The following is a 27,893-nucleotide window of genomic DNA, read 5'->3' on the forward strand; positions in this document are numbered from 1 at the left end:
AGTATGGTTGCACATCACTGAAGAGTAAGCTGTACATTTTAGTGGACCCAAATTCTGCTATTAGCTCCAAGATCACAGAAGCAGAACTTTATCCACCTTTATTTCTTTACATCTGTGTATCTCTTATTCCTTAGTCCTGCGAGTTGGGAAAGAAAAAGATTCCAAAGTAAGGGATTTTACATTTTGGATCATCTTCTGAGGATAAACAGCAACAATGGTTTTAATATTACGTCGTGAGATGGGCTCTTCTGCAAAGGTTCCATTTGAAACACACATAGCAGCACAAGGTGGGGGGTATTTCAGGGAGCCCGGGAAATCCTGAGCCTTCCCCTCATTCCTCTGCTATGAGAAGGAGTCAGTCAAGGAGGAGACAGTTCCCCTGCACACACACACTTCCCTGGAGGAAGTGCAGCTGCTCCCTCTTAATGGGGATTACCTGGACTGCTGCCCATCTATAGACTACAGCACTGGGAGCCTGGGGTCATTGTGAAACTAACAAATTGCCTCTATGTTCCCCAGCTGGTAGTCCTTTGCTGGTACCAGCACCTGCCTGCAATCAGCTTCTGGGTGGAGCTGGGTATTGGTTGGGGGCCACAGCACCTGCCTACAGTCAGCTTCTGGGTGGAGCTGGGCACTGGACGAGGGTTATTTCCCCTTTGCCTGCTGGGTCTGTGTGCTTGTGCCATTATTTGCTTGTATGGTATCAGAGGTGGTGCTCTGAGAAGTATTGCTTTTCAGAGTGTGTCTAGAAAGAAGAGAGTGCTGAAAGCTGTATGCGCAAGATGGAAAGCAAAGAAGAGCAAGACAAACAAAGTAAGATTTTATGGTTATCTGGTGATAAATATTTATGGTGATGAATCTGGATTTCTGTGTGGTCCTAAGTAAGGCCTTGTGTGTGTGATTTAAAATCAGTGTCCTTTACGGGTAGGTAAGTTTTATCCTTTACACCTTTGAAGGGCAAGAAGTTGCTTTCATCTGGTTTGGAGGATGTGAGGAAGCTGCTGCAGATTCTCCTTCCCTGTTCTTTATAGTTCTTTTCTCTCTTTTCATGCTTCCATTATTCCCACTTGTGCTGTGAGGAAGAGAAAGTTCCAGCTGGGGAGAATTAAGATGCTGGAGTAAAAATAGATTCTGAGGTTAAATAAAAAATATCTTCCCACTTTTAGGGTTCTCTGCGTGATGGAGACATTCATTTTGAAATGGCTGTTGAGAACTAGGATTTAATTATATCCAGTTTCCATTATGTGAAATGAAAGTCACAAATTGAGCTTTTTGTCTTCTAAAACATTTTTTTTTTCTAATTTTCCAGTGCTTTACAAATAGTAGTCTATGGGTAGGACTATTCCAGAGCTTGGGAGCCCTTCAGCTTTTGTTCCTCAAGGGCTCTTGCTCGATGTATCCTGACACACACTGCCGGAGATGGCAGATTGGTGCCTCTCCTTGCTCTGGAGCTCCATGGGCTTTTCTCATGCTGCCTGATGTGTGGGAGGAATGGTATCTTTCAGCCTACCTGGCTCAGGGAGCTTCTCAGGGAAGGTATCAACACTGGCTTTCCATGAGCAAAAGCTCCTGATAGAGTAGGGTTATAAACTCTAACATGTGTTATGGATTTTCTTTTTTTAGCTGGGCATGGAGAGGAATAGGATGTCAATGTGGTGCCCTATGTACTGAGAAAGGAGGGAGGGGAGGAGATCCTTTGTACATCAACAAGTGGTCTGAACCATAGCCAAGAACTGTGCTAACTGCAAAAATTCCCCACAATAAATTAGAAGTCTCATTCTATTTTGGAATAATAGCGAAACACGCAAAGTGGTGAACTTCTCCCTGCGTCACCGTTTTTAGAAAGTAATTGTGGAAAACATTAATAACAACAGACTCCACTTAAATTAAGGAGACATCCAAAATGGTGATATTAAGGCTTTGAGAGAATGGAAGCATAGAGATGCTGTTCTGGTTATTGTGGGCACCAATGAGCTATGCTCCAGAGAGGGATTTTGGCTCATTGTGTTTACAGAACTACTGGTTGCAGACACACGTTCTGTAGAGGACTGATTCTCCCCAGGATCAATGGCAAGGAGTTGTACATGGAATGCTTTCAGCTTGGGAAAAGGCTGATAATCTTAGGATGAAGTATGTTTGAAGTAGAGTGATACCATTTTTGGAATTTGAATAAACATGTAAGGAGTGATATGGGGTTGACAAGCACACAGGTCTTTCTAGGCAATACATCATGATGAAAAGTTAGCTTTTGTTAGCAATAACAAAGTAAATGCTCTAAGCAAAGGATAAAGGTCATAGGTTTGAGAGGTCCTTGTGACTAGGAGACAGAACAGGCCACATCTGACATGTGCCATGGGAAACTGTGTCCTGTAGTTAAGACGGAGTGTTGAGCTGCTGCTGCTGCAGCCATTGAAACGTGAAGTTCACTCTCTTACTGATGTCCTTCACAGGCTTATACAAGAATAATCCCAGTTAATCTTAGCTGCTGCAGAGAACTGTTACAATTAATCTTATTATCTTTCAGGTGTACCTTTGAGAAATAGCTTTCTGTTTTTTTTTAGTGATGACTTGTACTTGATTATGGTTACTCCATACTACTTTTTAAAGACTTTTTGACTTGTAAATTGGGAAGGGGTGGAAGGATGCTTTAAAAAAAAAAAAACTGACAACTAGTATTAATCAGACAGTATAAGAGTTCTCTAACCTTTCCATCAGTCTTTTACTCTGTGTGAAGAGTGGTTGGTGGTTGGGATTGGTTTGTTATTGTTGTTTAGTGGCTTTGATTGATAAGCATTGGGAGAAAAGGAGGTACAAAGTGTTCCCCATCTCTGCTGTGGGTATGTTGTGCTGGAAATCTGTGTGTCATTGAAGTAGAGCCCAAGTCTTCAGCGTGCAGTGCAGAGAGATTTGAGTTGCTTTGTACAGATGAAGTTTACCTGCCCAGGACTGCAGAAGTCCCCGTTTAGCTGTGCCCCACAATCTGCCTGTTCTTAGAAATCTCTGGACTCACACGCTGTATTTGGTGCTTCTAAATCGGCAGCAATCTTCATCTCTTCATTTATAAACTCCGCTTGTAGCCTCTCTTCCCTTCCGCAGTTGCATCCTATAGTATTCTTGTTTTTTCCCCTATTGTCAGGAGGCATTTTCCCTCTATTCTGTCCCTATAAAAAGTTCAAAACCGCAATCGTTCAAAAACCCATCAACCTTTTCTTCATTGATTGCTTAGAGACTGCACCATTGTTAGCAGCTTGCTGGTTTCACGGCAGTGCTATTGATCTACTAGTCCAGAATCTGAAGAATAGTAATTTAAATTACACTATAGTTTTAAACTGTGCAATGTAGCGGGTTTCAAGGCAGCTGTTCTGGATGCTGCTGGGAATTACCAGAGAGTGTGTTGTTGACTGACTGCCCAGGGAAATCACTAATAAATAATGACTTATTTTCCTTTTTTTTCTTTTTTGAGTGTGCTTGTGGAAGAAATCAAATGTGGTGTTTAATGTTATATACTTGTTCTTACATGGGTTTTGGGTTCTTCAGCTTGTGTCCCTAAGCATCACCTCTTCTATCACTTAACTTAGGGAAGAGCAGCGGGCATCGCCATAGCAGTGTCTGGCACAGCCCGGGGTCGGTGTTCAGGCCTTTCACTCAGTTTGGGGCAATGTTGTGGAGACAGACCTGGTTATTTTTATTCTCATTTCTATTTGTCATTTTAGTGGTGATACAGCTGACAGTCTTGAACAGCTGAAGTGGAGATGTTTCAGGAAAGTAATTGCATGGTAATGATTGATGAACTGGTCATAGAAAGTGAAGGATTGATGGGAGGATATTTTTTCTTTACCTGTTGACCCTGGAAGACTTTGAGAAAAGCAAGTCCAAGACCAGTTGTTACCTGAAGCCACTATTTTCCTAAACCCGCCACTTGTCAGTGGTTTTTGCCATTACGCAAACTGAATTATTTTGTAAATTGCTATATTGCAGGCAGGGATTGCCATTTTCAAATGCAAATTAAGGTGTTTTATTATCTCAGTTGTACTGCAGCTTTCTCTTCAAAATCAATAACGTAAAGATTTGTGGGTAGGCTCACTTTCTTCTAACACTGATCTAATTACTTAACAAAATAATAGTTTCCCCCCCTACCTTCTCCTACCATTTTTCTCCTCGTTTCTTATCTTAGCCGCTGAAGAAATATGTTTTATGAGAACAGAGAAAATGATGCATTTAAACTTGTCACAGCAGTTCAAAGATAGAGAGAATATATTTTTCTTCTGCTGATTGCTTTTCTTGGACCATTGGTTGTTCAAAGCAGGAAGGAAATAGAATGGGGGCAGTCAGACTCAGTAATAATTGTTTGGAGTTGAAACTGCACGTGAGCTCCCTGTGTGTATTTTTTTCAGGTCTTGTTTTCAAGATGTTAAATTATTCTTTCTCCACACATCAGTATCCTGTTGGTGAACACTTATGTAGGAACTGTGAATGTGATGGGGTGGTTTCTCCATGGTGTAAAACGAGGCTGTGCCACATCCACCTGTGCAGCTCTGCTGCTGGCTGCCGGGGGCTCTGCCAGATCTTGTTTCTCCAAACTCTAAGTCAAGATTTTGGCCATGCTGCAGCCTGATGAAGTGCGTAGCTCCACCTCTGATCTGTCTTGCAAACAAGTTGAACCACTTCTTAAACCTGTCCTGCAAACCAGGCTTTACAGGAAAACTGAGCAGCTGGGATTATTATTTTTTTTTTTTCCAAGTCAAAACTTTAAGATCATTCTTCTGTTTTCTGGCACTGCTATTATTTTACAATCTTGTGTGGAACGTGAAACTGAAACTTTGTATTAGCATAAACATTTCAAGGTCTTTCATCAGATCTTTGTGCTTACTCCCACTATATTTCATCATTGTTGCTTTTTAATGAGATCTGCGGGTACTGGCCAGACAGACAGTCATAAGTTCACTCTACTGCTTCGTATGGGCCTTTCTGTTTCTTCTTTTTTCCTTCCCATGTCCGTCTCCGTGAGTTTTGACTGGTTTGCTTGGCTCCAAGGGTGCTGAGACAAACCAGTTTCTAGATTTCTCCTTATTTGGAACAAGTGCCCTTTTTGCTCTTGCCAAGAATATTTTGTGCTGAGTGGCAGAGGTTCAGGAGCTCACCGCAGTGCTTGGAGGTTTGAGGTTCCCAGAGAAAGCTTGGGCTGGGACACTTAGCTCAGAAGTGCAGCCTCTGGCTGAAGGTGTTGGAGAGCCTATGTGCAGTTCTGACTCCTCTTCCTTGATGATTCACAATCACCGTTATTGCAGAAATGCTGACATCTTCAATAATCCTCACATTTCAATTCAATGCTGAGATGAAAGGATTTCCTACCTCAAACAAAACTTGCATTTTTTTTCTTTTTGGTAGACACCTCAGTTTACTTGAACAGTATTTAGACATCTCAAGATACGTAGTACATGTAAAGACTCCCAGAAATGTTGGAGATGCTCTGATTTGATCTTTGTTTCATGGAATAAACTAAAAGAGGATTTTTGAGCTCCTTAAGGAAAGTCCTACTGTCCTCCCTCCTTGTTTGTAAGACAGCCCTTCAGAACAGCAAACTACTCAGAAGAAAAGGCCCAGAGCCTATAATCAGTTTGTCAGAGGACTGTAGGGAGGCAGTAAATGGAAGAATCAATTAAAAAGAAAAACAAATAGGGGATCACCCATTTAAAAAAAAAAAAAAGTTCTGCAAAATCAAGGCTTTCTTTTAAGGGCAATTGGTAGAAGTGATGACTGCACCAGTTGCAGTTATCCTAGTCATGTTGTCAGCTAATGATTACCTAACAGGCACAATAAACGTTTAAAACTAGCCTCAATGGTGTAACATTTTTAAGGACCCTAAAACAATAAACTGTATGGTTCATTACCTACTTTTAATGAGTAGCAGTTGGGGAAGTAGCCCACCTCCAGGCCAGTCCATTTGTTCTGCCATGACCATCTGATCTGCACAGCAAGCTCCATCTCTTGTGCTTGGTCTGCGTGCTGGGTACTGGAAGCTAGGAGAGACATGCTCTTGGAGAATTTCCACTACGTAGAATTGGAAAGCACCATTTTGAGACATTGCTGCAAGGAATGAAATCCATCAAACTGTGAGTGCTGAGGCTTACCATGGTTCAGCAGATGCACTTCAGTTCTGGGTTGTTGGCAAGATTAGCGTGTAGACTTTGATGAAATCATTGCAGTGTGGCATGTGGCTGGCTTAAAAAAAAAATGGAACGAAGCAAGATTCCCCCTTGCTGAAAGCTGGCAAAAGCAGAAGGAAGGAATATTTTAGATTATATGAGTGTAGGGCTTTGAGCAGGGAGCTAGCTGGCTTCACTGGCTTATAGCAGACTGACATAATGTTGAAGAAAGGAGCCAGAAGAGTGGGTGGATTTCTTGCTGGCGATGAATATGTAAGCGTGGCTGGCATTTGTAATGTGAGTGCGCACTGTGAGTAGGCTGTTGAAGATTGGGCTGTCCCGGGTAGCAGCTGTGGCCAAGAGACTGCATCTTTTCCATTTGTGCCTGGTAGAAAGATTGTGATCTTCATTAGGAATGCAGGCATCATTGCCCTGATCTGTGGCCTTGTACCCTTGCTCTTGGAAGGTGGCACTGCCTGTATGCTGCTGAGATGGAGGCTAGCCCAGAACATGGCAATTAATTTCTTGGGCCTCATTTTCTTTACTGCTGAGGTCGCCATGCATCTTAGCAGTGTATAAATGAATTTCTGTGGGTAAAAGCTGTATCTGTGTTCAGGCCACTTGACCCTGGCAGGGTAAGGCTGAGAGGCTTAAGCATGTGTGTGGCTTTGCTGGCCAAGTGGCCTAGTCTCCCTTCTGCCCTCTGCAAAACTATGGTGGAACTTGACCATAAGAGCTGTTTTGACTTTGGCTGTTTGTGGGCATGCTCTTTTCAAAGGACAGAGAGCAGCTGTGCTGTGGACACCTTCTTGGGAAAAGACCAGAGCTTAATTCCTTGCACTGCTACTGACTTCAGTGAGTGGGCAAATCAGCTAAGCTCCATTCACCTTGCTTTCCTCTAGAATGGGAAATGTGCAGTCCCTTAACCTGCACTGCATGGACTTGTGACAGACTTTCTTTTTCAGATACAATAAAAGTAAATGCTACCTAAGCACAGGAAATACAAGTTTAGCATTTTTCCAGTTTGCTTTAGTCTTTCTTATTTTTTGGGGGGAAGAACTGAAGCCAATTTCACTACACCCACCAGCCTTTAATCTTTGTCCTAGGTCTTTCTTCAGGATTTTTAACTGATTTTTATCATGCGTGTATTGCACTGAACTTACTGGCAAGATTTTCTTCTGCCTACGTAGAGTGCTGGGTCCTATAAATAGGATTTCATATGGCATGCTCTGTGGTCTCTGTCACTAGTTTTGTGTAGGGAAATGAGGTTAATGCTGATGTAAAAGTAATCAATTAATTGTAAACTATTATCTACAGGAGTGTGGGAGGGATGAGAAGCAGTGATAGAAGGCAGCTTCTTCTCTGCAAACAGATGAAAGGTGCAAAGCAGACATCTTGAAGAGTCGACATTTTAAGCACTGTAAGCCTGCAGGGAGAGATAGGATCGCTTTTGAGATGTACCTGGAAAAAAAACCCATCAGACAAGCTTTAGAGCGTACAAGTTGAAAAAGCATTTTTGATCCCGCGGCTTGCTGCTTTTTAACACTGCATCCTTACGTGCAACAAAGATATGATCCCTTCCCTTTCAGACCTTATCTCTCTTGTATCCCAAGACCTTCATGACCAAAATTATACTAGTAGGTTTTGACTCGTAGACTTGTCTTCCCATTCTTGATAAGATTGTCTGTATTTACCCACCTTTAAGGCATGTTGTATTTCCTGGATGCCTTGGGGAGGTTAAGCAAAGGATGGGAGAGGAAGAGTTTATTTTGATACCCTTCAGGGTTTTGTTGCTGAATATTTATTCACCTAGCAAGTTTCAATAAGCAGTCATTTATGCTGGATCTTAATTTAGATTAGGGGTATCCTATGGACTGAGTAATAATTTCATTGTTTGTTATTAGGTTTTAAGTAACAGATGGGAGTAAAAAAAGAAGTCCAATATATGTATAAATCTACTTATTGTGGCAGTAAAGCCACATTTACTCCCATGGAAAAAGAAGAGGGAGGGAACCAACTAAGATACAAGCCATCTTAGTTAGTAACATCAGACGGGCTTCAGAAAGTATGTCTCTTATTAAGTTCATGTGGGCAAAATCCTGTGTATCCTTAGAGCTGAGGTGAGGCTTGTTGAAGGATGATAGTGGTTGACATTATGATAAATGGTGGCAGAAGGTGGTGATAAATTCAATGTGTTACTTATTAGGACAGGCAGTGATAGGATAGTAAGTGATGGAAAGTGATCAAATGATTTATTTGAACTGGAACTGAAAAACATTCAAGCCCCAACTGAAATAGATGCCTTTAATGTAGACTGTATGCGGAGATGTTGCTAAATGGTTGGGGAGAAAGAGGAAGTTGCAGCTTAACATTGACCTAAATGTCTTAATAAAAATGTAATTTGAACAATACTCCTATGAGTCCTGTTGAGCTTGCTGAAGTAACTGTTAGCCTTGCAGAAGTTCATTGCTCAGGCTTTCTCCTGATGCTTTTGTTGTCTTGTTCTACCACGTCTGTAGGCAGATCTGATTTAGGGGCTGCGCTGTATCACATCTGTATCATAGTGCATAATAACCTCATATTCAGTGAATAATAATGCTTAAGTTTCCCTTTGCCAGCTTCCTGATGGAAAACACAAATCTGATTTAGAAGAGGAGTGGGTCAGGGTAGCTTCTCCTGGTGCTCCAGAACTGTCAATTGCTGCCTCCCCCCAGTTCCAATGAATGCAGTGCTTTATCCTAACAACCTCCCTAGGTGCTGGTCCTGAGAAATGCAGAAAGTCTGCAGATTTTTTTGGAGATAACATCTCCCCAGTTTTGGTTTAATGTGTCTGTCCTATAGGAAACATACAGCATAATTCAGAAAGAACTTGCTACAAAGAACAAATACAAACCACACAAAGCCAGAGCAACCACTGATCTTGCTCTGTAAACTATGGACTGACATAAGCTAAAACAAACAAGAAAAACCCAAACTCATTTGTGGCTTTCAGAGGGGATACCAGAACAGATGGGTGAGAAGATAGTGAATGATATGCTGCATTTTTTGTTAAAGGAATAAGGAACTGGGTTTTTTCTATACTATGTTGTCCTAAATGCTGTCCTATGGCTGAGGCAGAAGCTTAATACACAAAGTGTACTTAGTTGCCCTTTTTGTAGAAGATTGTTGAGCTAGATTGGATGTGGTATGGGGTGCCCACGAGGTTCAGAAGACCAGGGTTTACTGTGGTCATAGAAACGTTCAATGTAACCTTAGACAGCCAGTTTATGCTTTAGAATATCTTCAAGAAATATTGTTTCTTTCTCCTTTTCCCTAAATTAGTCAATGCATTCAGCCTGAAAAGTATTCGTTGCCTGTAAGGTCCATCAACGTTGCTTTTTCAGATATATAGTGAAATGTAATGTTCTTCTGTCTCATACAAGTGCCATGAAAATATATATGTGTGTGCTGTGTGTTAAGCTAGAAAATTGTATAATGCAATCAAATCAGATCTTATGTTATCCAACTTATATAGAATAGAAATTAATAGAAATGAATATCTTGGCTAATTGATTGAAGGGACAGTCTGAGGATCCTTTAAGTCAGACTTTCTTCAAAATTTCATAGGAAAAATTTGGTGCTCATTGGATGTTTTTTCTTAATTTCTCAACAGTCCATCCTTGTGTGAAACATTAATAGATAGTAAAGTGGAGAATCAACAGAAGTTCTTTGCTTATTCTGGATTGCAGCTCTTAAAGTTGATTCTGTAGTAACTCCCAGCCCATCACACCGGTCCCCTGAAGCACTAATCCTGACCTGTCCCCAGGCTACTGCCCCTTGTTCCTGCAGCAAGGTACCCCAAAAGGCTGCCACTGTGCTATAGTTTCCTCTGTCTCTGTTTGAAATGGAAGAAATTACATTTTGTACTTCATTGAGTTCTTACCACCACGTAGTGTCAAGGACACTCTTTTCCCCAAAGATACCCAAAGGGAAATTCTTGGTTTTTGCTCCCCGTTCCCTTGAGGTTATGGATCTGTAGGGGATCTTATGAATGAGAGGGAGGGGGAAAGGGGTGGTAGAAGAGTTTCTAGAGATATGCGAGCTTTGAGGGCAGGAGTGGGACCTGTGCTGTGTGGGCTTCATGGAGGTACCATCACATACGTCTGAACTGAGATGATTTACAGTTATTTCTACTCAAAGATGAAAGTCTTAGAGTCTTTCAGAAAAATAATGCAAACAGAGCAATGTTAAAGCTGCAATTCGGCTGTTTAAATCTGCATAGATTACAGAAGCAGCCTTTTACCTAAGCAAGTATTTTGGCATTGAATTAATTAGCAGTTTTCTTACTGCAGTGCTTTCACAGGAGCTGCATCCCACACCTGCACCCTCCGCCTTGCTTGGCTGCAGCCTCAGTCACATTGCCAGGCTCAGGATGTGCTAGCACAACCTGCACTGGTTCTGAGTCATTCTATGGAATCCACAGTGTTTAGAGTTATACCCACAATGACCTTGCTTAATTAGCTGTCTGTGTTGTGTAAATTGGTACTGCATCAGGTTGAGAAACTTGACCGGTGTTGTGTTGAAATCTGAGGTAGAACTCTTTGTTCTCAGTGGGCAGTTAGTGATGTGCAAGGTCCTGCACCTGGGTCAGGGTAATCCTAAGCATAGATACAAGTTGGGTGGAGAATGGCTTGTGAGCAGCCCTGAGGAGGATTTGGGAGTGTCAGTTGATGAAAGATTCAATGTGAGCCAGCAATACGTGCTTGCAAGGCCAATGGTATCCTGGGTTGCATCAAGAGAAGTGTGACCAGCAGGTTGAGGAAGGTGATTCTGCCTCTCTGCTCTGGTGAGACCCCACCTGGAGAACCCCCAGCACAAGAAGGACATGGAGTTATGGGAGGAGGCCCAGAGGAGGGCTATTAAAGTGATCAGAGGCCTGGAGTGCCTCCCCTACGAGGACAGGCTGAGAGAGCTGGGGCTCTTCAGCCTGGAGTAGAGAATGCTCTGCGGTAGACCTTATAGCGACCTTTCCAGTACTTGAAGGTGGCCTACAGAAAACCTGGAGAGGGACTTTCTATAAGGGCACATATCAACAGGATGAGGGGGAAAGGTTTTAAACTGGATGAGGGTAGATTTAGACTAGATGTCAGGAAGAAATTCTTTATTGTGAGGGTGGTGATATGTGAACAGGATGCAGAGAGGTTGTGGATGCCCCCTCCCTGGAAGAATTTCAGGTGAGGCTGGATGGGGCTGTGAGTAACCCAGTCTAGAGGGAGGTGTCTTTGCCTATAGCGGGGGAGTTGGAACTAGATGATCTTAAAGGTCCCTTCCAACCCAAACCATTCTATGATTCTGTGTTCTCACATCATGCCCATGTACTGCACAGTACTACAGGAAGGTGACATTACAGCTGTCATTCCCCTTCTGGTCCCAAAATTTCTTCTAGCTGTGCAAATGTTTTTGTGTTTTTGTTTTTACAAGTCCCAGTAAATTTATGGCTGGTGGCCACTACCTTCAGTTATGGCATAAATTTATATTACTAATGTAGCCCAGCTGCAAAATAAATAAATAAATAAAGCATGATACTGCTGAGGTGGAGCAAAGTGCAAGTTAGGGGATGTGCTGAGTCAACACTATTTATTTTTAATAGAATATGCAAAAATTGCAAGGTGAGCAATGGGCAGCAAACAGCTTTCAGAGGTGCTGGACAACGCAGATTGCTGGGTAATGCCTAGCTCGAGTGTTAGAGGTAGGCCCTCGTTCTCAGATTTCTGCCTTCTGGAGCTTTGCTTCTCTGTGCTGATCTGGTGGCCCTGAAGCAGACAGGCTGCAAGGCTCTGCTTCTATGGTTGTGTTCACACCACTAAAGCCAAACGATTCTGGTCTTCTGAGATAATATTCTGAGTGAAAACACCACCTAAGCATTATAGGTACGCCAGAATGAGAACAGTATTTATAAAGTCTTTTGTCATTCATGATAAATTGTTGCAAGAACTCTTTCTCAGCTTCAGAGGATAAAGGCCTCGAGAGGCATCCACTGACCTAAAGCAAGGCAGTGTTACATTCCTCAGCCAAAACAGTCAGAAATGCAATGGTACTGCCATTGCACCTAAGAAAAGCGTAATATCTATGCTATACCTCAAGGATTTTGTTCAGAACTAAACAAACTTCCAGAAAATTGCAAACCAGAGATTTCTGTCATGATTATGCTTTCCTGATGAAGTACAGATGCTGGCAGGCTTTTCAAGTTGGACCACTTCAAATCTTGATGGCTACGTAGGCTATGCATCATGTTCTCCAGGAGGAGCTTAGTTCCAAGGGTGGTCTGGCCTGGTGCAGGGCAACCAAGAAACCAATTTGTTCTTTAGTTCATTTATTCTTATGAGTAATCTATTCAAAGTCAATGGAAATCTACAGTGAGATCTCCTCAAACAGGTGATTTCTAGCATCTTTTGGAATTGAGTAGCTTTGCAGTACAGGAGAAGGTGGAAGGAAAAAAGGAACATGTTGGAAACACTGCAGTAATGGTTATTTTGATGAATGTATTTCAGTCACTACAAATATACAGTGCTTAAAGACCTATGAGGAAAGGTAATAAAGAGGCAATCTGAGGAATCTATTATTTCTAACATCCCCTAGAGTGATTATTTGTTAAAATTATGCTCGTTGCATTCCACTTCTATACAGAAGAAAGTATTCAGGCTGGTTTCTGAGCCTCATGTACCCCACAGTAGTTTATGCTGAGGGATTTTTTAATTTTTTCACTGAATAGCCTCCTATGAAGTGTTGAAGGTAGGAGAAATATAGCCTTCCCCTTCTGTGGCAGCAAGAAAATTGGCAAAACTCCTCTAATCTCCATACAGTTCAGTCAAGCACTAAGAACTGTGTAAAATCTCTGCATCAAGAAGATGAGCATGCATGTATTATCCTATACTTGATGGAAACTGCAGAGAAACTATACTACAAAACCATTCGGTATAGGCAAAAGAGAATTCTTCTCTGTATCAATTTACAAAGCCAGCTAGATTTTTTTGCTTGAATAGAAAGATAAGCAGAGGAAAATTTTAAGGTTTTATTTTTAACTGAAAAGTTGAATGGAGGTTCTCTCCTTCAACTTTCAAGCTGTTTTCTACTATGGGCTATGGCATACAGCCAAGGAGCTCCTACCGCAAAGGAGCCTGTTGGCAGAATTGGATTTAGAATGAAGCTTCAGTGATACATAGATCATGAGTCTGAATTCAGAGTTCTGTTTTACACTTTAATTGAAGTATGCATCATAGATATATTAAAATTCAAATGCTTAACTAATGTAAAGGTCAATGAAATGCATACACTCTTCCTACATTTTTAACTTCCATATTTTGGTTCATGCAGACAAATGTTCATACAGAGGAATTGGAAAACTTAATCCAACAGTTTATAAGGCAAGTTATAAAAATGTCTTAATCTAAATTCGAATTACTTTCTTCTGGAGGAAAAATATAGCTGTCAAAATCATTGCTGTAGTAACTGCAATTCTATCACTTTTGTTATGTAATCTTTGGGGAAATTAGAGATTACAGAGCCTGTTTCTGATTCTTAAAGCCTATACAACAGTCAAAAAATTGCCTTGATTCACAACCTGCTACTCTTGATTTAAAAAAAACAAGTGCAGTCTAGAGATTGATGAATAACCACGGCATTGACATCATTTACTTACAAAGAAGTTACAGCTATAGCTCTGCATTAATCTGTAAATGCCTATGAATGAGAACTTATTTATAAATATGTTAGGAAAGCATGTTTGTAAGATTTACAACTGATGTATGATTTATCTTACAGAGTTTATTGTTTCAATTATATGCAATTAATAACAGTCATAATTTAAGATTTCTGGTTCATGAACGGCTGTGCATATTGATTAGCGCTCTCTCATTTCTCAGCTAGACATTAAGAATGTCGTGCTTTGAATAGTACTTTGCATGATGAAAACCTACAGTCCTTAATAGCAAATAATGGCACAGATCTTTTCTATGCGATGTAGATAATATTCAACATCTAATTAATTAGGTACTGAATTCAGGATTTGCAGTTGCAGAATACTAATGTAATATCTAAAAACTTTAGCTCTTACTTCCCTTGGTTATTAAGGTGAAAATATCACTGTGTAACTGGTATTTCTTGTAGAATGCAATATCAGTATGCAGTTGTATCTTTGCTACATCGGCTTTGTTCAAGGCACTGATAAAGCACCTCTGGTACCGGGTAGTTGTGCTTAGCAAGGACAATGAGAGAAGGATACCATCCAGCTGCTTTCCTGAATTACACATCATAAGGCTACTGGGTTGAGGCAATTTCTTGCCCAGGCTTGGCCAAGCTGCCTGAGTGCTATGGCTCTAACGGGCTGTTTTCTGCAGTAGGAATAGACAAGGAATCAGAAAAACCACTTTTGCTATTGCAAGTGCTGCTAGGATGCAGCTGCTCCAATGGTTTTGTGTTCACTGGACAACTGGGTTATATTGGCAGACAGATTTTGTTCTTTCTGTGTTTTATGTCAGCTCAAGTACCAGGCAGCTTTCCTGTTGCAGCATCTTTGGACTTGTCTCTGTCAAAGTCTCGAATTTGCAATAGGAGGAGAGACGTCTGTGCAGGAATGTTTTAGTGTTCTCTGGGAGAACAGGGCAATGAGGGATACAAAAGTCTGTTCTTTCTGGGTTTCTGTTGTTTGCTTTTAAAGCATGATCTAAAAATGTAAATAATTATAGAGCCCATGAGTGCTTCCAGGCTGCTCTCAGAGGAGAAACCAGGCCCAGAAAGTCTTTGGTACAGGACAAGTACTAGCAATCCAAGTTTTCCCAGTTTGACAAAGTCCCTCAGTTCTCTCAATGTCAAATCAGTCAATGCATTGCTAAAAATACTTTACTTATGCACAAAGCCATCGCAGATGAAAGGCTGGCGTGCTTTGAAGAGGAAAGCATCCTAGCTGTCTGAGCTGATTGAGTACTCCAAAAAAGCATTCTGCAGATAGCTGCTCAACTTCGTGAATGGATTAGCTTTGGCTACACTCACACTCTTTGTATTTTTCCCTTGCATGAACATATAGGCTTTTTCTTTTCTTTTTTCTCCTTTTTTTTTGCAATGGGAATGCTTGCGGCAAGCTAATTTTAATGTGGAAGCACAGACACCAGCAAGTGATGACTTTTAGTCTTACTTTTGAGGTCTGTTTTAGTCAAGAACATAACGTGTTATGTTTATGCTGTTAGGGAACTAGAACAATGCACAAGCCCTGAAAGTGATCAAAGCTGCTGTTACCTGTTTGGGTAGCTCATCACTACAATGGCAATTAAATTTGTTATTTAAATGCTGTTAACTGATATCTAAAATTATACAGTATTTTTTCTGAGGTCAATAAAGGTGTAAACAAAACAATGTTCAACTTTTGAGAGCTTGCATTTGTCGTTTGCACTGGAGATCATGGTGCAACTTTACCCAGGAGCACATTTTGGATCATCATAACATTGGAAGATGCGCAATGATGTGATAAAAAGGCTGTCTGTTTGCAAAGCAGCAAGGTTATGACAAGATACAGTAAGTGGATGAGACAGGTTGAAAGAGGAACTGGGCAGGGTGAAGCAGTGAACTAAGCAAGAGGTGCTGCTGTTGGCTGAAGTCTCTGAGAGTTTTTTCCAGTAGCCATCTCCTTACACTGGTGCTGCAGTAGCACTGTGAGAAGGATGGCGAAGACTGGGAATGAGTGTCATGTTTCAAATACCTGAGGTGTCCCAGGTGGATGAAGTTCTCCTGAAACTTCTGTAGAAGTTTTTCTTTTGCTATTTTTGGAAAGGCAAATAAGCCATATCTCAAGATGGAAAGCTTCTGAATGGACTTCAGTTTGATCATAATGGAAGTGCATATTGTTTTCAAAGACAAATGAAGGTTATGAAAGAAGGAGGGAAAGTAGACTGGATCCAAATACAACTGAGGGAAGTGTTCAATTCTCAAAAACCCACGGGCTCTCTTCATGATCTAAACAAGTTATTTAATGATCTGATCACACTGGGAATTGTGATCCATTACTTAAGTGGTAATGTCAGTGGTCCTGAGAGCTTGGGTTTAGCAAACCACTCTCACATGAGCCAGTGCAGGATAGGATATGATTCAACTGATAATAATTTTCCTTGATTAAATGTTTAGCTGAATTGTTTTTGTTTTCATACTCAGTCTCTACTTATGATGACATTTTCAACTTGCAGTATTAAATGCCTTTTAATATCGAATTCTTGAGCCTCTGCTGAGAGCCATTACCTCCTCAGAAATTTGTGGCATTGTGGTTATTCCTGAAGATAATCCTTACATTGTGGAAACTTTGCTTGATCCTATTGATTCAGTTTTTGTGGTTTGCTGTCTTGATGAAGTTTTAAGTCATATTTCCACAACTGCTCATAGTAGTGTCACTGAATGAAGTGCTTGCATTATGTTCAGTGACAAAAGCAGAGGCCAAAGTAAGGTGGAACCTCCTATCTCCTTTTTTCTTTTTTCTCTTGTAAGCTGTCATTGTCTAAAACACAGACTTTGTTTGCTAACATGCTGAACAGCCAAGCCCTGAATCACACAGCTACAACCACTGTGAATCCCAAAGCTAAGACGGTTGGAAGTGTATGCATGGGGCAGTGGCTAAAGCTGACAGCATCTTGAAACGCACAGGTTGATCCCATAGAGATGCCCTTCATAGAATTCATGTGTTGTCCATTTAGTGCAGGGCTTCAGAGTCTTGTGATGCAAACAAGACCCTGGCATGTTGGTAGGTACTGACAGCTGTCCTGGGATGGGGACTAGCTGCTAAGTCATTCCCCTAGGGGAATGACAGTTACTCCCTTCCAGATCTCTAGCCAGGTTCTCAACTAGATGATTAGTCCTTGATAGCTGAGCTGTGTTACCAAGTTCTGCATTTTTTCTTTAAGGATCCTTTAAAAAAAAAAAATTAAACTAAAAAAAACTTCAGGAAACAAACAAGAAAATTCAGTAATATCATTTACATGTATCCTAAAAAGTAAAACCAAAATCCCTGCAGTTGTTACTACAAAAGCTAACACTTGTCTGCTCATGATGGATGTGTGCAAATGAGAAGCGAAAGTTTGTTTTATTCTTAACAGCCTAATGCCACAGTCAGAGTTTCTGTCTCTTAATCAATCAGTGTCAGGCAGAGTCACAGTCGGTGCGCGCCACAGTTAGCACTGTGCTACCCTATTACTCCTATTACTACTCCTGCTGCTAAGCAGGCTCTGCTTCAGAATTTTGTTCATCAGAAGACTGTTTTGCTGGAAATATTTGTTGGGCTTTGAGACATCTAGATGCCTGCTGTCTTCTCAGCTGGCTTCAGTGGTCAAGTGGCTGGGGAGTGAACGTCTCTGTGGAGGAGGGCACAATCAATAGCATTGAAAGGCAATGCATCAGCTATGTGAAGGAGTGGGGTGGGGAAAACCACCACAAAAGGAGTGGGCTGGAATAAATAACTGCGAGTGATTCAGAATAGTGCTGGAATCTCCCATTCTGGTGTTACTGCAGTTACCAAAGCAGGCTGGTATGGGGAGGGATGGAGCAGCTGCTCAATCAGCTTGCTGTTCTAACCCAGCCAGTGTACAGCAGACAGCGGATGCGTTGCCCGTCAACAATGCATATCGGCTCTTGACCTTCAGTTTATTGTTGCCTTTAATGTGGTACTGAAACATAAATCAAGCCAAATAAATTGCTTTTTTCTTCCACGTAACTTTATGCTGCACTCACGGCATTGCTCCAACTTGTACCTTTGTTTTTTTTCATCTTGGACTGATAGCTCAAATGGATTAGGGGGAGTATCCATATATATATATATTTTTATATAAAATATCTTCTAGAGATAGGAAGACAATAAAGGAATTTAGAGATGTGCTGTGAAGTATTTCTTTGAAGGTTTGATGTTTTGTATGGCGGTCTTGAAAAGAACACAGATCAAGAGCAAAAAAAAAAAAAGATGAGAAAATAATTTTCTACTTGACAGAGAAGCAGAGTTTGCTACTCAGAGTGAAATGAATCCAATGAAAATCCAAGCTTATTCTCTCCTAAACTTGGGCCTCTAGGAAAAGAATTCACAGTTTGTGTAATGGTGCTTTAGGAGATGGAGGGTTTTACCCCATTCAGCTGCAGAATCTACTGGTATTTCTTTCATCATTGTGTCTAGTAGATTCCAAACCATGAGTTGGTGAAGGTACTGATCTCTTCCCTGAATCCATCACCACCATTGCTGGGGCAATGCCCCGAGGGACCTGGGGAGATGCCCACCACTGTGGGCTGTGCCTGGGACCCCCTCAGTCACAGAGCCCTGGGCTGCTGCCTACCCCTACCTATGGGACGTACCTTCCCTGACCCAGAGGGCTGTTCTGAACTGAAACCTCTATGCACACCAGCTATATGTTATTACTTCACATATTTCACATTTTCTCTTTGCTGTGCTGTGGGTCTCAGCGCGAAACCAACCCTGCTCTCTGCCGTGGCTCACGGCCACCACCTAGTGCTCTGCTCAGCATTCTTACTTGGTAGGGAAGAATTGCTTTGATTTGCTGTGTAAGGTAGTGATGAAAAACACTTAGTCCTCTGTGCAGCAGCAGCCTTGCAGGGTAACTAAGAAGTGTAAGTGTAACACACTAGGATTTTTCATGAGGTGTCAGTAAATCTGTTTTTATCTCTGTAGAAATGTGCTCTAATTAATACTTACAACCATTCTCTTTTTGTCCACAAATGTGAGGATTTTTGTTTGCTTGTTTCTGTCCTTCATGTGTTCATGTGCAGGTGGCACAAAAACAGTGAGTGGTACTGCAGCAGAGGCTTATCAATGTGAAAAATGGGGATTGTCAATGCAGGCAGTATTGATAATCCTTCTGGTTTGTTCTGGGGTCACTGTCTGTTCACTCATGTCATCTCTTAGATGCTGTGCTGTGAACCATTCTGCTCTTTCACAGATGTGTTCTGTGCAGCCCTGGGGTTGCCCTGCTGCAGGAACTACCTGTTATCCTTACTCTGTGTCTCAAGCTGACTCGAATCTTCAATGCATTTCAGGGCAAACAGTACATATGCTTATATTCATGCCAGATGATCACCTGCGTAGCCCGTAAGAAGGGTATTACGTTGTTTCAAATGTTTTGGACTAATTCCTCACAACAGAAACCAAAGCCAGAAGCAAGTCACAGTGATGCACACTGACCACAACACCATCGTGAGTAGCCCAGGGGAGACCTAGACAAACACTTGCCCTAAACAGGGCAAACCCTGAGCACTGTGCATGACAATCTGACATCTTCACACAGAGACTAGAGGTTTCTTCTTGAGTGGCTGCACTTAGCACTGAACATTAGCATATGCTGCAGTCATTTCCACAGCTCCCAGCACACTCAGGCACAGAGAATGGCTTTTGACTTCAGTTGACACGTTAACACCAGAAGCAAGTTAGCAAGGAATATCTGTCTAGTAATCCTACAGGTATTGTTAGTGTTGAAAATGAGAAAAGGAAGTGGAAAGAGCTACAATATGCTGTAGATCACTGCTAAAGCAGAATTCAGTTCAACTGCTGCAATACTGTGACAAATCAATATGAAAAGCTTCTGAAATCAGACTGGAGTGAAAGTATTTTATTTGGGTATTCTGAAGTAGCTTGGAAGGTCTTTTTTTTTTTTTCCCTCCTTAGAAGCAAGAGAAGCTAGTGGAAGGTTATTTTGTACTGTGACATTTCCTTTTATTAGGATTATGGGTCCCTTCTCTACTAAAATATGTTAATTATTAGGCCAGATACTGTGAAGCTGGTTAAAGACCGTCCTGATCCTAAATGCAGATCTGTCTACATGAGTCTGATGGAATGCCATAGAGATGAAATGACTTGCATGGAGTCCCAGTGAATCAGTAGCAAAAACAAAATATGAGAGCCAGTTCTTCAAGCCTGAAATCTACTGACCATAGTGTGCTTCAAGGATGTGTGAACCAGGTGAAGCTTAACTGCAGAAGTGCATGCCTGACTGCTTGTTTCCAGTGAGAAGTTGTCCTGAAGGTGCATTTTAAGTGTGAGGATGGGATGCGATATGCACTCCCCTGAGATACAAAGAGACACCAGTTAAGCTTAGTTTTGTGTTTAGATGGCAAAAAACATCATAGTAACTCATTAAAAAAGATCCACATAAATAATCTTATTACTGAAATATTTTATGAAGGGTTTTTGGTTTCCTTCGACCTCCAAAGAGATGAGGCCTATATAGAATGCATCTCAGCGCTCAGCTCTACTTCATGGCTTTGGCAGGTTAATCATGCCTTGGGATGTTAGCCAACCATGCTGATTATTGAGTTACTTATTTATGTAATATTTATTTTTTTTAAATCCCAGGCAGATTAAATTTTGGCAAGCACTGGCTGCTGGAGTGAATGATGCACAGAAGATCATAAAGGGAGCAATGTAAATCCAACTTCTTTTTGGAAAAATTTCAAATGTGCATATTAAAATATGCTTAAATCACAATGAATGTAATGCTCATGTTTACCAAAGCACAGTGTTCGTTTACAACCTACTTGCCCCATAAATCCATTGTTTACAAGGTCTGCAAGTCTCCTGCAGTTCCACCTCCACATTAATTCAAATCTAAGAGAATGTACAGAGAACGGAAGCTACTTCATATCTTCTCACAAGCCCCTTTGCTAGAAGGTATCTTCCAGGAGAATCTGCACTGATGGCAGGAGGTAGACTCATTCAGGCCTTAAGGAGGGACAGCTTAATAACTATTTCATTTGCATGAGTAAGGTCAGTTGTTATATCCAGTAACTGCAGCACAGCTTCGCCTCCTTGCCTTGCTATTCATAGGCCTCTAGGTGCTCATGAAGAGTTCCAAGTTTGCTGCTTCCATACCTCCTTAGAGGCTTACTGCTGGGAGTATAAGTATGGGAAAGAAAGAGGAGAGCAATACAGCAGGCAAAGCTTGTTTTTCTGCTTTGGCAAATTGGATGCCCTTGTTCAGAGCCCAGAGTGAGCATAGCTCCTTGGTGACATGCATGTACCCTATGTGGAGCTGCAGTCTTTCATTCTGTTTGCTCAGGCATTACTGTGAAGAAGAAAACATTCCAAGGAAAGGCAGCTTCATTTTCATTTGTCAACTTTCGTGCTTGACTCTGTAGGTTATAAGAAAGTACAAGGGATTCTTGTTTTTAAACATTTTCTAAGAGCTCTTGGTCAGAGAGCCTGTGTGTCAAGCTTCTACCTACATATATATATATGAAAGTGAATATATATCATCAATCCCAAAATAAACACATAGAATACAAACGCTGAGGTGGACTGGATTAGACTGGGAAAACGTCCCAGGTTGTGCAGTGTGTTTTTGCCTATTAAAAAAAAAAAACAACCTTAATTCATATAAATAAATAGCACGGTATTATGACTGAAAGTAACATACTGACCATAGTGTGCCTCAAGGATGCATGAACCAGGTGAAGCTTAACTACAGAAGTACATGCCTGGTCACTTGTTTCCAGTGAGAAGTTGTGTGCATCGTTACCCCTTCAAAAGTCATTAACACTTATGTGTTCCTTGTGACTTCATTGCTTGCTTCTACTCTGTCCTTGTTTTTCCCCTGAAGTGGTCCATCTGTGTGATTAATCCTCCTGTCTGCTACAATATTCGTCTGTTTCAGATTTTGGTGCAGGTTGGTGGTGGGTTGTTGTTTCTCTAATTACCTCAGAGGCTGAGAAAGAATCACACCTTTTGTCACAGCAAGGTTGTTCTGATGCTTCTATGGGGTACTTCGCAGTACCTGCAAAGCAGCTTAACCGTGCTTTTATTGAAGCCAAAGATTTTCAGTTAGGATTTTGCTTTACACCAAGTTCCTCTCTTTCAGTGGAGCGTTAAAGTGCTTTTCTGTGCTTTTCTATATTAGATTAACACCTGATTTTCTTTTTTTTTTCCATTTATAACATAGTTTTTTCCCCTTGGGAGGCCAAGCCAGGTGCACTGGCCAGGTGGATTCTCCACAGTAGAACCAACTCCAAGAAGAGCAAGAGGTGTTTATCCAGGAGACTGGTGCATCTTGCTCTTCCACAGATAGTGGCAGGAATGAAAATGTTGCCATAGGAAGCCAAACTGGAAATGGGTTGAATAAACTGAGGCTGAGACAGTGAATACCTTCAGGAGTACCTTTATAACTGTTCATCATCTTTCAGTGAAAGCAAATTCTTGTTGGTAATGTTTTGTGTGTTTGGAGGTGGGGGCTTAATTTTATTTCTTTATGCACTATCACTTTTCTAATTCAAATACTTGGCATCTGTTACGTTAGATGCTGTGTGGACTGTTCAGTTAGATTTAAACGGCAATCAAAAATGTGACTGCCACATGTGCATCTAATCCTGAGCCAGCTTCAAACTGAGCAGTTTGCAGCCACAGCAGTATGGAGCTCTATGCAGTTGAGTCATACGTGCCTGAACTCATGATATTCTAGAAAGATTATGTGGGCTGTATAGAACTTCATGCAGTTTCTTACATAAATATCAACTTGATTGCTTTCTGCCTGTTGCTGCCCTGTAGCATTCACCATGGAGATGGTTAGTACTCCAGACTAGACTCTCAGTGCCTGGCTAAATAACCTCAGGTATTTTGTGTCTGAAGTTATCTTTATGGGAAAAATGAGCCCCTGTGGAGCACAGTACTCTGAGCAGCATGCAGCTCGTATTGCTCTGGTGTGTACTATCACTAGAAGATGAGCTCAGAGGATTTAAAAATGGATTTCTTCTGCAGAATGGGGAGAACTGCACTTTAGGCAGGAATTAGAGAAATAGCAGGGGAGAAAGTAACATACAGTTAAGACCTGCATGAAATTCAAACAGATGTGTCAGTAAGGTGACTTCCATCACTGACTGTTGTCCTGGCCTTTATTTTTGAGTAAAAGCAGAAGAGAACTAGGTTGGCCAGCAGGTGAGGAGTAGCATTTCTGCTTCTGCTTTTTGGATGCTTGTACTGCAAATGCCATGTTGTGAAGATATCCCAGTTTGCATTACCTTGAATTCTGTGTTCTAAGTCAGGAGTTTGGTTCTAGCCAATGCCTTCTTAGTTCAGTACTGAGGGAAAGGGGTGGGAGCAAAGTGTTGAGTCTTGCATCCATATAGACCACATCTTTTAATATATCTTCTCCCTGTATAAAGACACTGCTTATCTCCCTTTCATTTGCAAGGAAAAATGATTTGTTTTAGCCTGCTGAGGGCAGGCAGTTCTCACCCAGCAGAAAACAATACCTGCTGACAGAGTGGGGTCTTGGGATCCCTGCCAGGTCTGTATTGGAAATAAACATTATAGATTTTAATGAGCAATACCATGCCAACATCAATCAGATGACTGGAATTAAAATTGCTAGCACTGACCTGCTTTGCCCATCAGTGCCAGTGTCCACTGGCCAAGTGGTAGATTTCTTACAAGCCATAAACACATTCATGCCACAAAGAGCATGTTTCCCCAGCATGCATTTAATCAACAACACTAATTGGTAATGGAAAAGGAAGTTCTTGGATGCTGGTTGTAAATATATAATATGCTGTATCAAGCATTCAGTTCAAACTCAAAATCTGCTCCAAAAAACATGTTTTCATCAGCCAGTTTTCAATATCAGCTATTGAGAATATTCAGAAATGGCTCTTTAGTCAATAATATAGACAACTCAGTCTTTAGACAGCGGACATTCTCATCCTCTGTGTGTTGTTATCCCTGGATGACTCTGTGCAAAACCTTAACATCTGACCAGCCCAATAACTGCTGAGTAGCAAATTCAGTATTTCTTTATCATGAGCTTTATTGAGCATGATAGGTCAGCAGCAATAGGAAGTTTAATGCTAGCTGTGAGGTGACTATCACAGTTGTTTCACTCAATTCAGTTGCCTTAGAGAAGAGCTTCACTTTAGAGTTGCAGTTTCTGGAATGAAAAGAGAAGAAAGTAGGCCATAATAGTGTAGCTGACCGCTAACTTCTGCCTAGATTGATGTTGTCAGAACTGTAAAGGATCCCCCAGGAATATATATATATAATGATGGCTCAGGATGGTTCAGATTGTCCAATTTGTTCTATAAGAATTTGGGTAAACATGTTGGCATTGACCTTAAACATGTTTCACTTGATTCTGGCTCCTCCCGGGGTTATTAGCTGATGCTGGTGAGTATAATTGTTTCTCTCAGTGAACTTTTCCTATTCCTGGAACTTGTAAGTTGTGCAAATGGCTGATGTGCAAGTATTACAGTGTAAGCTCGTAATTTAGTTTAAAGCAATATTTCTGTGATCATCTTTTCATAGAAACATCCTTCCGGATTAAGGAGATATGCCAAGTGATGCCTTCTGAGCTGTGTCTGAAGTGTACATGCATCAGGGGGTTAAATAAAAGCGATAATGCTGCCCTTCAACTTGGTTGTGTGACATATCTGTCAATTCTAAGTCCCCTAATTCCGTTACTCAGCAAGCTGCTGAAATTAATGTTGGTTTCCCAGCTGTTAGTGAGGAAAATTTACATTTTTACTAGATTTCTGGCTTTCAGTAAATTAATGTGCAGACGAGGTTCTTCAGGGAAGAACAGAAGCAGAACAGTTAGGGATTTTCATGATTTAGCTAACTTTAGGGGAGGGAGGGGAAAAAAAAGCAAGGCCAGTTTTCTCTTTAAAATCAGTTTAGTTCTAGTAATGCAATTTACTGGTGTAAATGGAGATAGATACACGTGTTCATGTATGCATATATGTAAAACGCTTGCAGATTTCTTTCCCACATGATAAATTCTTACCTTACAGAGGTTTTTGATGTCAGTCTTATACTTCTTACTTCATTTCATTATCATGAGGTACATCAAGTGCCACCTTATCCTTACTTCCAATGTCATCAGAGGGGCTACTACCACATATTTCTTTGTCTACTTCCACTCTTCTACCTGCCTTTTCTGCACCGAAGTATCCACCTCTCCATTTCATCCCTGATACAATTTTTTCACTCTGCTGCTTGAGGAACAGGCATCTCTTCAAGCACATAGTCCATTTAGTTTTGACCTCTCCTTGAAAACTTGCTTCTACAAGTGTCCTTTGCCTCAGCATCCTTGGGGGAAATGAGCTTATTCTCTTTTAAAGAAACTAGAAGAGTTTGATGGCATTTGCAAGACAGAGGGTTAGGAGGAATTGCAGATCAGTGTCCCAAAAGGAGCAGAGGGCCCTGCCAAGAAGGCAGATTTTTTTTTTACCTAATGGCCAACTCGAGCTGAAGTTTGAGTGACAGCTGCAGTCTTGGCAGAATGCATGCAGCTGAGACTGTCCAGAATTACTCAAAAGCATTTTGTCCACACTCCCAGACCTGCAGAGAAGGTAAAATCTCTCCACCATCCCACGTATGCTTGGGATTTTTGGATATAGAAATGTCTTTGGTAAGCCAAATGTTTTTAAAAATGTTGTTGTGTACAGGCAGTAATTTTTCCTAAAACCATAAGGCATTTTCAGCTCAAATTTTAAATGTCCATTGCTTTTTATGCATCAACGATGACATCTAGTGGTTTCTGATACTCTTGCGTTGCCTGGCAGTGTATTTTCCTGTACTTTCCACCGAAGTCATTAGGTCCTTACAGGGTTTTTCCAGCAATTTCCTTTCTCTGTTCCTTTTAAGAGGAAGGAACAAAAAGTATCACATGTATCCTGTCATCAATTTTAAAACCTCAAAAGGTGTTTGTTCATGTAATAGGGTTTCTTAGGAGACTGGGGGGCAGAGGGTTGTGAAGAAGGAGTTTGAGATTTTCTGGGTGTTTTGAACCTTTTTTGAGGAAAGTGAAGTAAAACTTTCCCCCTTTGCAGGGCTGGATCTGAGGAGCTGCAAAACTAGGACTGAGACATGGTAGAGGCATGGCAGAGGCAGCCGTGGCCAGGTTGGGCCTGCAGCTCCACACACACGGAGGAGCAAGGATGAGGCAGGCCCAGTGTGTGGGGTGTGCTCGGAGGGGTGTGATGTTCAGCAGTGTCCTCCATGTCCTTCCCACAAGATATACTGGGGTCGGCAGCCACCTGAAAAGGGGCATTTGGCATGGAGCAGGCAAGGCCTGGGCTTGGGGGCACAGTGTGTTCCCTCAGCAGGTGTCCCATGACACAGCTCAGTGTGTGGCAGTGTCCCCTCCTCACTGGGATGCGTTCCCTCAGCGCAGGACAGGCCTCTCTGCAGCCGATCGCCACAGACTCCCTGCTTGGTGTGGGGTGAGGTGTCCTTGGAACAGAGGACAACATGGAGCCAGTGGAGAGTATTGCAGGATGTTGGGATGTGACAGGACAAACTTTCTCCAGAGGCACAGGAGGTAATGGCAAAACATGGGTGGGTTGGAGAGAAGAAACTGGGAGCCAGGGCTGGAGAGTGCAAACAGAGGGACGTGGCCGCAGAGACCTTGCCAAAGCCAGGCTGTGATCTGCTGCTTTCCGTGCTGTGGGGCCGTACATGTAATTGCGTCACCCCTTTCCTTGGGAAAGGCATGTGCCAAGTACATTGCTGACCCTGGCACATCATTTTTTTTTCATTAACAAATGAAAATAGTGAGAGGGAAAAGGGGGTATTTCTGAAGGAAACTTTCACTGTAAACTTTAAAAGATGATATCTGCTGATTCAAGATAACTGATGTGCCCTACTTCCTTACATCTGTCACCTCATGTTACGCACAAGATGTGACCTGTGAGCATGCGTCACCAGAACAAGCCAGATTACATCTAGGTACGTCAGAGGTTCCAGGGGTTGCTCTAAGAAGGGCAAACCCAGGCACGCTACGCAGCCTCAGTGACACCAGTAGAACTGATTTCCTCAGTGTTTATGTAAGCTTTACTCATCCAGATATCCCTGTTCAAAATTATATAAGTTCACAGCTATTCCAGGTTCTAGACAGAGCATTCATTTGAACAATAGTAACACAAAAAGAAACTCCTTGGTGCTGTTCTGTTTGCTAATGCCTACTGGCTTAGTCTTCCAAGTAGCATAGTGATCTGGGAGAGGTGCTGGGCACTGTTCCCAGATGCCAGTGCCCTACTGTATGAACCTCCCCTCTTAGCACTTATCTTGCGAAATGGTATTATCAAGCCTGGGCTGGACTGGGTGAATGATGACAGCTTAAAGGCTATTCAGGTCTTTTTTTTTCTCTGGACCTTTCTATTCCCATTTTGCCTATGAGGGCCACAAATTCAGTTGTGTGGGCCAAGATAAAGAACTATTTCCAGCATCCACCCAAAGAACACCCATTCCTTGCTTTTTTACTTTTTATTTATTTATTTATAATCAGAGGCAAGAAGCTGCAAGATGAAAACCAGTAACTCAGGTGGATAATTCCCAGGTTATTTCAGGTTGGACTTTATAATTGCCTTACAATGCAGGCAAACAAAAACATGCAACAGAACAGAAGTTCTGGCGGTAACATGTTACAAGCAGTTTGTTCTCTCTTGCATTCACTGGATTTGTCAAAAGTGTTATTGACTTGTTTTTTGTCATAGTGAGAGTTATAGGACTCATTATGTAAAGAAAATAGTAATTGTATGGGTATATTAAAGCTGAGTATAAGACAAACAATTCTAGACAAATATAGAACTTAATATTAGCATGATATGTAAAAGTCATCCATAATTTATAATATAGATACCACATAGTGTGGTAAACAGTATCAAAATATAATTTGTGACTGCAGAATAAGGCAGATCTTGGCTAGAAAATGAAGTGATGATAAAGAGAAGCTATGGAAAGTGAACTCTCAAGAT

At 41.5% G+C, this 27,893-nt stretch overlaps 1 long non-coding RNA gene across 1 annotated transcript in view; it reads left to right on the forward strand.

The window, feature by feature from the left end:
- Positions 1–673: 673 nt before the first annotated feature.
- Positions 674–27,893, forward strand: part of LOC112533383 — a 212,600-nt gene continuing 185,380 nt past the window's right edge. The window contains exon 1 of the long non-coding RNA XR_006931346.1: positions 674–813. This is a non-coding gene — a long non-coding RNA (uncharacterized LOC112533383). The remainder of the gene's footprint in view (positions 814–27,893) is intronic.

This window comes from Gallus gallus, chromosome 12, assembly GCF_016699485.2.
Source record: "Gallus gallus isolate bGalGal1 chromosome 12, bGalGal1.mat.broiler.GRCg7b, whole genome shotgun sequence".
In the NCBI taxonomy this organism is placed as follows: domain Eukaryota; kingdom Metazoa; phylum Chordata; class Aves; order Galliformes; family Phasianidae; genus Gallus; species Gallus gallus.